The sequence below is a fragment of the Poecilia formosa genome, unplaced genomic scaffold (genome assembly GCF_000485575.1).
Source record: "Poecilia formosa unplaced genomic scaffold, Poecilia_formosa-5.1.2 Scaffold184, whole genome shotgun sequence".
In the NCBI taxonomy this organism is placed as follows: domain Eukaryota; kingdom Metazoa; phylum Chordata; class Actinopteri; order Cyprinodontiformes; family Poeciliidae; genus Poecilia; species Poecilia formosa.
This window is the reverse complement of record NW_006800123.1, coordinates 157,784-167,824: the sequence shown is the minus strand read 5'-3', so window position 1 is coordinate 167,824 and position 10,041 is coordinate 157,784. Positions and strand designations below refer to the sequence as shown.

General features: G+C 36.5%; 2 long non-coding RNA genes across 2 annotated transcripts; both read left to right on the top strand.

Moving 5' to 3' along the window:
• The first annotated feature begins 1,024 nt into the window (after positions 1-1,024).
• LOC107837862 (uncharacterized) lies at positions 1,025-8,624 on the top strand. Its single transcript, XR_001663913.1, has 3 exons — positions 1,025-1,110; positions 3,892-3,895; positions 8,612-8,624. It is a non-coding gene; the product is annotated as an uncharacterized LOC107837862 (long non-coding RNA).
• On the top strand, positions 7,535-8,273 carry LOC107837861 (uncharacterized). Its single transcript, XR_001663912.1, has 2 exons — positions 7,535-7,765; positions 7,946-8,273. It is a non-coding gene; the product is annotated as an uncharacterized LOC107837861 (long non-coding RNA).
• Positions 8,625-10,041: the final 1,417 nt, after the last annotated feature.

Sequence of the window (10,041 nt, the reverse complement as noted above, 5' to 3'; positions counted from 1 at the left end):
GAATCCATCTTGGCAGTTTGACCACATCATTTTTAGATATTCAAGGTTTTAAAATCATTAAAACACCATCAATTAAGTTCAGATAATCTGGAGTATAAAGCTAAAGAGAAAATGTTCATTTTTTTTCTAAGTTGTGTTCTTTAAACATCCAATGAAACAGAGCAACATAAATCATCTTTTCATGATAAACTATTGTCCAATTCAAATGTTTTTTGTCTGGTAAAAATGAAGTTCCTGTGTGAACGAGAGTCCAAAATACAACAAAACATTAACATTTTTCTGTCCTAGGTCATGAGGAAAAAAAGTAAATCTGCTGACAGAGAAACAAATTTATTTTAATTATTTTTTTTACAGCTATCAGTCAAACTGCCATATTTGTCTCCCTTTTTCTATAAGTATTTGGGTGAATATAAATATATTTTGCTGTCCTGTATTAGGATTAAAGATGTCCATTTAGTAATAGTTTCTTACCTTGCTTTCATCCTTCTCTGGTTTACCATCAATAGTCGTGAGTAGAGGGCTCCAGACGCCATCCTAAAGTGGATTTAACCCCAAGAGTGTTGAAGATTGTTACAGATTTTAACAGATTTATGATTCTATTTCAGTCTCTACATTAAATGTGACAAATAGTTTATCAAAGAAAACTTTGTTCTTTTTTTACTTACCCTTCGTTGACGTGTGGTTTCGCTGCAACCCTGGACATGAAATTACAACGAATTTACTTTGAAAAATATTTAACTTTTTTATTGTTTTTGTAATTGATCTGTTTTGGGAGACATTCTTTCAAAAAGAAAGAAAAAAGAGACTCTAAATCTCTTTTTTCTGGTTAAATAAAGGTTATTATTACTAATATTATTCCATGATATCAGTATCAGTCCTTTCCAGCTACGTATAACAATTCTGAAAATTAAATTAAACTGAGTCCGAGGACATATAATTTATAAACGCTTCACTTTAAATTCTGACCCTTTCCAACATTTTCAAAAATATTTTTCTTTACCTTGCATTTTAATGTCAAGGCTTCAGTAGCCACAGCCCATCCAAGGAGACACAGAAATATTGCAGCTCTCATTGTGAAACGTGTCGGTCTTCTTCTTCTACATCTGCTGTGTTGAATCGATGCAGGGAGGTTTAGTTTCATCCGCTTTTCCCTTAATTCAAAGTCCAACTCTGCTGTTTGTAGCTTTTTGTTGACTTTGCTGAAAGTTAAACATGTTGAATTTTTAGTCAGGTCGACTGACGATCAGTGAATTTGATCCCAGCTGGAGAAAAGACTGCTAGAACAGTAAATTAGATTTATTATTTCACTAATTGAACAGTTAATTGAGTCTTTATGAGCTTAATTTTTTTTTGTTAAATTGACTAAAATTAGTTTACCTTGCAGTCCAGCTCTGAAGTGTCATTGTTTGAGCTACTGCATATGTAACAACCTTCTCCTTAAAAGCAATAACCAGATTAGACCACAGCTTTAATCTGTAATTTTAATTCCTTGATCTGAAGCTGAATAAATGAGTTGTTTTGTCCAAGGTATGTAACTCTGAACTAAACAAATTAAATAAATTAAATTTAATGTTAATAACTATTGTCCTGATTTGGTAAAGTTATAAAGTTTCTGCTTCGATTGGTGTTTACCATGAAAGTCCAACTAAATGACTTTTACCTTATTTATTGATTTTTGTTGGTTTGCAAACAAAGGTGCAATAAGTGGTCATCAGAAATCTTTTTTTTTCGGTAATTCACTAAAAAAAATAAAGATTTTTAGAAGTAGAAGTTTCAAATATTTATTTGTTAATACGGATGATTGTCTTACTAAACACAAAAAGTATTTAGTAGCGTAAGACCAATACAAATATTGATTTTTAACACAGAAATGTCGTTCTACTGAGAAGTTTGTCCATTATTGAATCTACAACTAAAATTTTACACTTGTTCATAAAAAGAGAAAGCGAACAAAATGTTGTATTTGCTCAAGTTCACCACCAGATGTCTCTGTAGACACACAATGAACACTTTCACTCTCAATTTTGCGGACAGATAATTTACATTAAGATATCGTGGAAAAGTGGTGCAGCGTTTAGTTTCTGTATTAACCTTGAGATGAAACAAAGCAATTACAGATGCACCAGCTGTAGCTTTCCAGATTAATTCTGCATTCTTGACAATTCTGAGTTAACAAGATTTCAACAGCAGTCAGTCCTAAGAGAAATGGAAAATAAAAGTACTGCTTAACATAGCCGCCATTTTACTGTGACAGAGCAGTTTGGGTGATGCTAGTATAGGGTTTACCAATAAACAATGGAAAAAGTTGGTGTGCTACATATTCTTTGATAGCCACACTATTAATTCTCTAAGCCAAATCATTTAAATGTGCTTCTTTGAAGAAATCCTACACAAGATGTTATGTTGAGATTTACAGTTCTGGAAAAAATTTAAGAGACCACTGCACTGAACGCCATTGAAAACCTCCTGGTTATTCCACGAAATATTATTTCTGAACTCTTACTGAGTTAAAACATTAGTATTGTTGTTTCTAAATTATTATAAACTTGTTTAATTTGCCTTATTTGAGGTCTGAAAGCACTGCATCTTTTTCATTATTTTGACCATTTCTGATTTTCTCCAGATAAATACTAAATTTTTGCTTGGAATTTCAGAAACAAGTTGTCAGTAGTTCATAGAATAAAAGAACAATGTTCATTATACTCAAACATACACCTTCAAATAGTAAAAAAATTTGCCATGAATTGAGCTTCTCATAATTTCATCACCTCTGATTGCACAATAACTATAGAATCAGACATACGCTGATTAATGTAGCATCCATATTTACCACCTTAACTACAAAGTGATTAAGGTGTGAAGGCATGTGTTATTTTGCAAATGCAGACTTAGCAGTTGCATTTGAGCATAACGACTTGTGGTGTAAATAAAGAGTGAGATTTTGTTTTATATTAACAAAAACATTTGTGAAATATAGGACGATTATATGCTAAAACATATATGCACAAAATTATTCTTAAATAGTCAGATTTCAGTCTGCTCGGTTCTGCATAGTTTTAACTTCTTTCAGAATGAGCTGTTTTAGGGCCTCTTGTCACTTTAAATCTAAATAAACTACTGCTGGCCACAACATCCTCAAATCAACGTTGAAAGTGGCTCCAAACCGATGCTCAATTATACACCTGTAGGTCTTTGAAAAGCATTAGTAGAGCCTCCTGCAGAGCCAGCAAGAATGCAGCGAGTAATTTCTGAATGATAAGTCAATAAAAAAACACTTGTCTTTTTCAGCTGCCATAAAACCAGCTAACCAAACATACTGGAGCTCAGGTGGAGTTGCTAGGTAACGGTCCAGTTCCTGTCATAGTGACTCAACATTCAGGAGATTTTCAGAACGGCTGATTTTACTGATGCCAAAAGAATTAATTTATTGGGGAAAAAATGGCCGTGTGTTTCTTTTTAAGCGCTTTAGCTGTTTTTCAAAGCATTTGAGACCTAGATGGAAGCATAAAAATGCGCAGAAAGTGAATTTTGCATAATAGGTCCCCTTTTTAAAGGCCTTTTGCACATCTTTACCTGGGCTGCCAGTAAGTGTGAAGAACTTTGTCTTTAGAACTGCATTCTTGGTGCTAATCTGTGCCCCATTAAACAAACTGCTGTAATGTTGATCAGTCATGAGTCTTTTGGCTCTTTTCCCGCTCTTGTTATTGCAGCCATTTCTGGTGCCCTAGATGTTGATCGTCTAGACGTCGCCATTGTCAGCTCCGCTCGTCTCCTTGTGCCAAGAGTAAATCTCATTAAGAGCGAGAAGGCTTGGAGGGACAGGGGCTCACCCACGGGTTCTCTGTGAGTAACTACTAAAAATAGAGAAGGAAGGTGATTACTATAAACTAGGTCTGTGGCTACCTCTGAACTCTTAACCTTTAGTTGCTCAATTCTCTCTGACGTGCTGATAAGGAAGCAGTGGGGATGGTAATGAGTAAAATAAAAGGCCTTTGTTTTATGAGTCTGCACACTGGGTTCCAGCTCTTAAATTGGCTTAAAGATGTACTTCACCAGAACCACCAGATGGCAAATTGAGTTTGTAATAAAAGAGCTGAGGTAATGATGCCTTCGCTTTACAATTAGAAACTCAGCAATTCCTCTGGTTGCACTCAAAAGGTGCACAAACTTTATATCTGAACCACATTTACAGGGTCAGAGAGGCCATTTTTACGCAATTCAGACCTAAAACTGATTTAAAGTTTTTATGTTTTTTTGTATTATTTTTTGTTATTAAGACTTTTTGTAAAAGCATTGAGAAGAGTAAAACATCCAAGGGGCTGAATACTTTTCATAGCCACTGTAGTATTTAGCGATGCTGCATCCCATATTTTAACTCAGAACTATTAACCATTTCTCTTTTTGTCAGATTAAAAATATCTTTTGAAAATAACTTTTAACCTTTAACTATTTTGAATTAACCCCATATTTATGCAGTATTTTTTCCATTATTCTGACAGGGTGACCCATTATGTTTCCATGAACAAGATAGGATATGTACCTGTTCATGGAAGAGTCTGCACACAAATTTTTTGCAATTTTTTAAATCACAAAATTACATATTTTGCATAATATCATTATTAGATAATGAGATTTTAGTCTGGTCAGTTCTATCTATTTTGAGTTCTTTTCATCGTCAAACTGGGTGTGACCAGCAGCTGCTTATTTGGTTTTACTGTTTACTCTTGTGCATGCAAATGGCTGCAAACTGTGCACAATTCTGCAACTGTACATCTTTGAAAAGCAGAAGTGGAACCTCCTGCACAACCAGCAAGAATGCAGCAGGTGGTTTCTGGATGGTATGTCAAGAATAAAACACTTGTCTTTTCCAGCAGCCATTGTACAGCGCATGCAGCAGTAAAAACCAACTGACTAAATGTGCTGGAGAGCACATTGGGTTGCCCTGGTTCGGGATTTTAAAAATAACAGAAAAAACAAATGATTGGATGTTTTTCTAGCACTTGAACTGTTTTTGGAAACATTTGAGGTCCATATGGAAGTACAAAAACATGCAAAATACACATTTTACATAATGGGTCCATTTTTGTTATGTTTTCAACTAACTGTAAGTGGAAAATTATCATACATCCTAGTAAACATACATAATTTGTGTTTCTTAGTGAATCAAGTTACTGAAATAAAATTTAAATAATCCAAGTTATTAGATATGGCTCTATATTCAGCACACCCTGCAGGGCTCCACTGTTTTTCTGATGTAAATAAAAGACACAACAGTTTCATAAAGGAAAGTTCATAGTGATGGAAGTTCACACAGTAACTTCCATCAATATGAACACAGTAGTTCAGTTTACACAGTTTAAACTGTATAAACTGAAAGTTTATGCAACTTATTCACCAGACAGGAAATCTGGCAGCTTTTACTGAGACAGAAATACTTTTCTTTGTAATCTACTTCTATTTGCTGATGAGTTCTTTATCTATTGAATATTGCACAAACTGGGACATTTTTTCTTACAGAAAAAGAGGATTTCCTGATTCCTGGAAGTGACTTTCTCTTCAACACTCTTTAAAACTTTTTAATTTGGGACTTTAGCTGCTTTTTGACTTGTTTCCAGTCCATGTTGAGAGTAACTAAAGCTCTCTAAAAGTTATAAGAAAGTCAGATTGGAAGTAAAACTAAATGTGATGTGGCTCTTTGGACGTGCTGAGTGAAACACTGTTAGCCAGTCATCAAATGCTGGTTTACTGGTTTCCTTCTGGGGTTTATTTCCCTGTATTAATCATTTTCCACCACAGGCAGGTTCACTTTTAACACATCCGTCATTAAGACCCGTAAACAGGAAGGCAAATTCTTCCAAAATGAGGTCCTCTGTGTGGAAACTGGAGCCTGGTGAATGTTGTTGAACAAGTCCAGTCTTATAGAGCAAAATATGCAATTCAAACACAAGCTCTGGTTTCCAGTCTGTATTTAGCTTCCACTCTCGACCTTTAGTCTGGATACTGGGCTGGAGTCTTCTGTACTCTTTGACCCGCCCACCCCCACCCGGCTCACCCCGTTATGCCTTCACACTACAAACCCAACTTCTTAAGGTACAAAGAACCCTTTCTGTTTCATTGACATTGCAGCAGAGGAAACCTCTGGTTCCTTAATCAGGTTATAGATAAAAGTTTCAAAGGTTGAAATTCCTTTATGAGGTTACATTCCAGCTTTTGCTGAGCACATTTCTGGTGAAAACCTGCAGTCAATGTCCAGAAAAGAATAAAAAAATTCTAAACAATGAGCAGAGATTGGAATGCATGCACCTCAAAGATGTTGTCTCAGTGACATTTCACCATAAGACAAATCCTTATTAACATAATTTATAAAATAAAGACATTTTGAAAAGTTTGAAGGATTCTGTTGCAGTTTTTTTATGCAAATGAGTCATGAAATGGTCATTTCTACCATATATGGGCAAAGACAAACATTTTTTCTAAAACAATCTGCAGTTTGGAAGAAAATGTCAGTTTTCTGTTTGCCATTGATTTGCTGGGAGTTGCCCAGGGCAGCATTAGAATGGAGACGGAGGATACACAAGCATTATGTATAAAAACAAACGTAACTTATCTGTCAGTTGTACATTGAAGTTTTCTCTTGTTTTTATGCATGTACACATTCACAAAGGATCTCCTTGTTGCAAGCCAGCATTGTTAACTGCTGTATCATAGTGTTGATTTAAGATATTAAACTAAAATATAAACTATTTTTCATTTTTATAATACTGAACAGCAGATACAAAATAGTTTTTGTTTTATGTTGGAAATAATAAATACCTAAAATCACCATGTTTTAACTTGCACTGATGCCTCCAATCATTTCTCTGTGTTGAGTATTTTCAACATAAAGCTTACTATCTGATAATTTGCTTTGTTTATTTTAAGAAAAACTTAAATAAAAGTACTTATCTTTGTCCACATGTTCTCTTCCATATGTATTTATGTGGCAAAAAAAGAGGAAAGAGTAAATAGGTTTATTACCTATTTAATCCCACCTTATTTTTCAAGCGCCGGAGCATAAATAATAATTTTGAAGCTCCAAGGCTTTTATGACTTCATTTATGCAAAAAGAGAGGGGAAAGTATATATTTTTTTTGTGTGTGTAATACCCAACTTCTGCCAGCAGGGGGAGTATTGTAATTTGGATGTGGGCGGAGTCAAACGCTCTGGTAAAATGAGGCCCCTACTACACTATGTGTTGTTTGTCCCGCAAAGTTTGTATTTCTTTATCAAATTAAATTTTAACTTTACCCCGCTTTAGCTACTAAAATAGAAAATATTTTTTTACATATATATTTAGATATTTATTTATATATCTTAAAACAAAAACCTAATTAGAACTATTTTTGTCTTTATTTGATACGCAACATTTGTTCTATATCCTCTCTTTTTAAAAAAAAAAAAAGCGTTGTAAATTCAATGTTACAGAAATTTTGTCAAACATTATAACTGTAACAAAAAAAAGTGCAGGCTAAATTTAATCCTCTGTGATACACGTATTCTCTTCCATCGCAGGAGCTGGCTGTGCGCACAGATTAGCGGCGTTACGGTATTTGGCACCATCCTCTCTGCGCACCGTGCCTGGCAGCGGCTCAACTCTCGGCTTCTGCAGACACCGTGGTCGGAGAATGCGCTCTTCTCCGTGGAGCAGTCGGTCTCTGTTGCTTCATATGAGCGCACGGGATGATTGCGCGTCGCGGAGCGGTTATTTACCACCGAGGCTTTCTAGGTATTGGTGAGACACACAGGGAAACCGTTTCACAACGTGCGTTGCATGCAGTCCTGGGATGTATTTTTCCACTCCGCTGACTTATCCAACCCTCGCAATGTGCACACTTGTAGATTTTATCTAAAGGGCGTGTCGGCTGTTAGGCTGCGCGTTTTCAACTGGAAATCCATTTGTCTGCAGGGGGGTTTGAGCGCCAAGAAGGAGCTGACAGACAGACAGACAAACAGACGGAGGGAGCCTGTGGTCTTCAGGCAAAGGGGGGTGGGTTTCTCGACTGCGCTGCGCAGACAAGCGGCGGAGCGGACAGCCTCTGCAAACCTCCTCCTCTTCCTCCTCCACAACAACACGGGACAAGAGGAAGAAGGAAAGACAGAGGAGAAGACGTGCAGGAGGTCTGTGGGGTTGAAATCTGGACACATACGGCGGTAAAATGACGATGTCCGTCCCGGAGAGGAAATCAGGATCGGAGGGGAAGGAGGAGGAGAGCGAGGACGAGAGTGAGATTCTGGAGGAGAGTCCCTGCGGCCGTTGGCAGAAACGCAAAGAGCAGGTTGGCCGTTTTTTGTGTTTTTTATTTTTTTATTTTATTTTTTTTATCTTAATGTGAGTGGATGGGGTTTGTTTTTGTTTTTTTCCCCTGTTGTCACTCTGGACCTCCTGTGTGTTATGCAATGCTTAAGCCAGGCCGAGGTATTGGCGTTTCTGCACGAATCCACCAATAAATCTCACGCCGTGATATCCGATGATCGGCATAGCCTACATGAAATCTATTTCAGTGTGCAGACTAAACACCCAGAGGAGCAGAAGCTTGCATCAAGGCCATAAACACTGGATATAAACATGCAGCCTTTGATGGGTTTGATGGCTTAAATGTGTGGGACTCGACAGCATTATAACCTCTCCCACATTTTAATTTAATATCATATGCTTGAATGTAGCAGGTAAGGGTTGATTGGATTATGCTCAACTTTTTGAGGAAATAAAAACCTGCAACCCAGTTTAAGATTTAGGGATTAAATTCTTAAAACCACCAGGAATCACAGTACAACCAATGCTTTTTGGCTTTTAAGTGAACTCAGACAAACATTTCCAAAATGATTCTTGAACTTTTTTCATATTTTCCCAAGGTGGCATGTTCTGTTCAGCTGCCCTATGTCAGTACTTTGTAGAACCACCTTTCACTGCGATGCAGCTGCAAGTCTGAGTTTGTACGTCCCTATCAGGTTGATGGGTCCCTATCAACCTGATAGCATTGTCTTCTTTGATCAATCTGATTGGATGGAGAATGTCCGAGACGATCAATGATCACGTTTTACCTCAGGTCTTCAAATTGTTGTAGGTCTGGACTTTGATTGAATCATTCCTTTGAATTTCTGGGTGTAAGCTTAGGTCGTTTTTCCTGTCGGAAGGTGAATTTCCATCCCACTCTTAAGCCTTTTCTAGCCTCTTATAGATTTTCCTCCAGGATTACTCTGTATTTGTCCGTAATCTTGCAGAAAAACATCTTTACTGGATGATGCTATGGGTGTTAGTTCTCCACCACACATAAAGTCTTCTCACATATGTTTTTAAGGGTGTCCCGATCTCCTATTGATATTGGAAATCGATCCGATATCAGCCAGTATTGGCCTGCTTCTAAAATCTCTATTATATTATATTAACTCGTTGATAAGATTCCGCTCCAGCATTTAGTCCGAAATAAAAGTATGATTCATGCTGATATTGCATCAAATCAATATCAATATCGTCCAATGCTCAAAGATGCAATATCGGTATTGTATCGGAAGTGAAAAAGTTGAGATTGGTGGACAGCCATTTATTGGGATTGGTGGACAGCCATTTTTGTGATTTTGCTGCTGAATAACCTAAGCCAGCTTTATGTTAGGAGCTAAAATTGTACAATAGATGTGAAATGGAAAAAGTTAAAAAAGCCAAAAGACAGTGAGGTTTTTTTTTGTTGTTGTTTGTTTTTTTACATACTTTTACACTATATTTTATATTCTGTATGATAAACAAAGTCTTAGTCCCACGATCCCTAGTTGGGATCTGTTTACCCTCGTCTTTGATGAGGATTGTGTGAACTGTGCGGTTTTAAGATCTCGCAGCCATAAAATCCAACATTGCATCATAAAAGCATAGAGGCCAAGGAGAAGTGCATTTCTGGCAGCTTAACGAACTCTAAATCAAAGTGTGCTCTGATTATAAATGCAACCACCAATCAATTTACTGATTAGCTAATAATAGATTATTATTTACCTGTGTTGCTTAGGAAAAAC